The sequence below is a fragment of the Ranitomeya variabilis genome, chromosome 3, assembly GCF_051348905.1.
Source record: "Ranitomeya variabilis isolate aRanVar5 chromosome 3, aRanVar5.hap1, whole genome shotgun sequence".
In the NCBI taxonomy this organism is placed as follows: Eukaryota; Metazoa; Chordata; class Amphibia; order Anura; family Dendrobatidae; genus Ranitomeya; species Ranitomeya variabilis.
Window position 1 is genome coordinate 340,620,327 of NC_135234.1, and position 3,831 is coordinate 340,624,157.

The 3,831-nt window shown below is 42.8% G+C and overlaps 1 pseudogene; it reads right to left on the reverse strand.

The window, feature by feature from the left end:
- Positions 1-2,936: 2,936 nt before the first annotated feature.
- On the reverse strand, positions 2,937-3,106 carry LOC143759658 (U2 spliceosomal RNA; annotated as a pseudogene).
- Between the last annotated feature and the right edge of the window lie 725 nt (positions 3,107-3,831).

The following is a 3,831-nucleotide window of genomic DNA, read 5'->3' on the forward strand; positions in this document are numbered from 1 at the left end:
CATTTACGGAATTTCTGGCAGTATATTTCAGCTTCGTCTTGCCCCTGAGATAGGGACATCAAGGCCTTTTCCGCCTGAAGTTCTAACTGAGGTTCCTCATAAAGCAACCCCAAGGCCAGAAAAAACGCATCCACATTGAGCAACGCAGGATCCCCTGGAGCCAATGCAAAAGCCCAATCCTGAGGGTCGCCCCGGAGCAAAGAAATCACAATCCTGACCTGCTGAGCAGGATCTCCAGCAGAGCGAGATTTCAGGGACAAAAACAACTTGCAATTATTTTTGAAATTTTGAAAGCAAGATCTATTCCCCGAGAAAAATTCAGGCAAAGGAATTCTAGGTTCAGATATAGGAACATGAACAACAAAATCTTGTAAGTTTTGAACTTTCGTGGTGAGATTATTCAAACCTGCAGCTAAACTCTGAATATCCATTTTAAACAGGTGAACACAGAGCCATTCCAGGATTAGAAGGAGAGAGAGAGAGAGAGAAAGGCTGCAATATAGGCAGACTTGCAAGAGATTCAATTACAAGCACACTCAGAACTGAGAAAAAAAAAAAAAAAAAAAAATCTTCAGCAGACTTCTCTTTTCTCTCCTTTCTCTGTCAATTAATTTAACCCTTTTAGGGCCGGTCAAACTGTTATGGTTCTCAATGGCAAGAGAACATAGCCCAGCAAACATACGAACTAGCTCTTGGAAGGATGGAAACTAAACTGACCATGAACTAAACCTGCCGCACAACTAACAGTAGCCGGGTAGCGTAGCCTGCGTTTTATCCCTAGACGCCCAGCGCCGGCCGGAGGACTAACTAATCCTGGCAGAGGAAAATATAGTCCTGGCTCACCTCTAGAGAAATTTCCCCGAAAGGCAGACAGAGGCCCCCACAAATATTGGCGGTGATTTTAGATGAAATGACAAACGTAGTATGAAAATAGGTTTAGCAAAATTGAGGTCCGCTTACTAGATAGCAGGAAGACAGAAAGGGCACTTTCATGGTCAGCTGAAAACCCTATCAAAATACCATCCTGAAATTACTTTAAGACTCTAGTATTAACTCATAACATCAGAGTGGCAATTTCAGATCACAAGAGCTTTCCAGACACAGAAACGAAACTACAGCTGTGAACTGGAACAAAATGCAAAAACAAACAAGGACTAAGTCCAACTTAGCTGGGAGTTGTCTAGCAGCAGGAACATGCACAGAAAGGCTTCTGATTACAATGTTGACCGGCATGGAAGTGACAGAGGAGCAAGGCTAAATAGCGACTCCCACATCCTGATGGAAACAGGTGAACAGAGAGGATGATGCACACCAGTTCAATTCCACCAGTGGCCACCGGGGGAGCCCAAAATCCAATTTCACAACACCCCCCCCCATCTTCAGCTCTATGACCGCTCACCTGCTCCTGTGTCCTCCCATGTAGTCTTCCTCCTCTGCTGTGATGTCTGCAGTGAGAGATGATCTCATCCTCCTCACTTGCAGATGCTTCAGCACCTTGGATGCAGGGACCTCTCTGACCCCAGAAGTTGCGGCGCCACTACTTCCTGTGTCAGGTCCCTGCATGGAAGTGAATATGGAGGAGCGCACCCGCCCCCCTCCAAAAAGACAACAGATTTCTTGGATTGTCTAATGGAGGGGAGAGGAGGTTGAAAATTTTTTTTTCTAAAATGTTCTTCCCCGTCTTGGTGCCACCCCCTGCAGCCCTAGGCACGTCCCCTCCAGTGCCTAGTGGCAAATACGGCCCTGCGTCTACCTACCTGCTGTCACTTCTTCAGCAGACTAAAGATGGCTGCTGCTGCACAGCCAGATAATGGCCAAGGGCCCATTGTGAAACATGCAGTGCACAAGGCTGGCTACAAACCATTAGGACACTCAGACAGACAAACATAGGCAGCATATTCAAACAGCACCACAGAACCAAACTTTTTTTTATTTAATTCACATACACAAAATTAAGAAGTGAATGCTCCACAAGAGGGAGTCAATGTTTCACTAAATAAATCATAGCGTCAAAAAAATGAATAAAAATGCATGGGACTCAGCAATACCTACCACATGGGAAACTTGAATTAAAACAGTAAGTACTAGGCCAAGTGCGCTGACTAGGTAGGTGGTGTGTGTGCAACAATGTACAAAAGGCCAAATACATTATTGCAGCTTATCACACTTGTAGCAACCAGCAAAATCCTTGTTGGGCCGACGTCGCACTCAACGTATGAAAAATCGGTCCGATTCTCTCAGCCAAAAATGGCATAAATGTTCTCCGTATGGTCATCCGTATGTAATCTGTTTGCAAAGCGATGATGCGATTTCCTCGCATCTAAGTATCCGTGTGACATCCGTATGACATGCGTATGGCTTTACATTTCTCACTACTTTTCCTCATTGAATTTAATGGCTCAATGGACTGTAATGAGGAAAATGTGCGCGTATTTCTCGCAAGTCACACTGATGGTCCGCGTGGTGTGTAATTTTTTTCTCGCACCCATAGACTTGCATTGGCGAGACTTGGTCGATATACGTGTACAATCGCAGCATGCTGCAATTTCACTCGCATGCTGAATATGCCCGAGAAAAAAAACTGATCTGAGTTTCCCCATAGATTAACAGTGGTCCGAGTGCTATGCGATTTTTTTACAGCAGAGCACTCGTCCGTATTATATGGTAGTGTGACTCCGGCCTTAGATAGATTACATTAATGACATTACAAATTGAATACAATACAATGCTTTACATAGGTAACACAATGCACACACAAGATATAGCAAAGTTGGTCAAGTTCAAGCAAAATGCGTTTGGCATCTGAAACGTGCAACTTTGAACCTAAAAAAGCAAACGAAGGGAAGAAAAGAACAAATAAAGAATTCTAATATCAGTCTGAAAATACAACTTCTTTTCCATTTCAAATCAATCTGTTTTTGGAAACCAGCTTATGAAAGGGGTGCATCGGTTCTGGAAGTACTGCAATACCAAGTCAATGCGTGGAGTGGACAGAGCAAGCTCTTTTTCCATCTCCCATTTAATATATGGTCCCCAGATAGGAGACATATTAGATATTAAACTGATAAGAACAGATACTGTTTCAACAAAATTGTATTAATGTTTTTTCATTTTACAAGGAAACCGTTAAATTTCTTAGAAAAAGTATAACAATATAGCTACAGAAAAATGACCATTACATTATATACAGTACATTACTAATAAACACATGAGAAGGTTAAAACATTGCACATGTAAAAACCCCACATTGTATTAGCTTCTTTCAGAACAAAGTCTTTTTCATTTTTTAGGTAGTAGACAAATATTTCTGACAAAGCAAGTTTTAGGGTATGTGCACACATTGCGGATTTGCCTGTGAATCAGCTGCGGATTCGCAGCAGTTTTCCATCCATGTAAACCTATGGAAAACAAAATACGCTGTGCACATGCTGCGGAAAATATCGAGCGGAAACGCCCAACAAACGCTGGAAATCCGCGGTAAATCCGAGGGCACTGCGTTTTACCTGAGGATTTTTCAAAAACTTAGCGGAAAAATCAGCACTGAAATCCGCAATGTGGGCACATAGCCTTACACAGCTTGTGGCATCAACAGTTTCACGTTTAAACAGTAGAATGTTTCTTGCTTTCCATAAGGCGCTTTTGATACAGCTTATTACTTTCCAACATACAATTTGTTGTCTACCTGAAGGGCAAGTAAAGAGTCCACAAAACACATATAGTTAAAGTCTTTGTGTCCACAAATCCACTTTAAGGCTATGTGCTCACATCCGGAATTGCCGCGGAAATTTCCGTGGCAATTCCGGAACTCCCTGCCGCGGGAAAAACGTATGC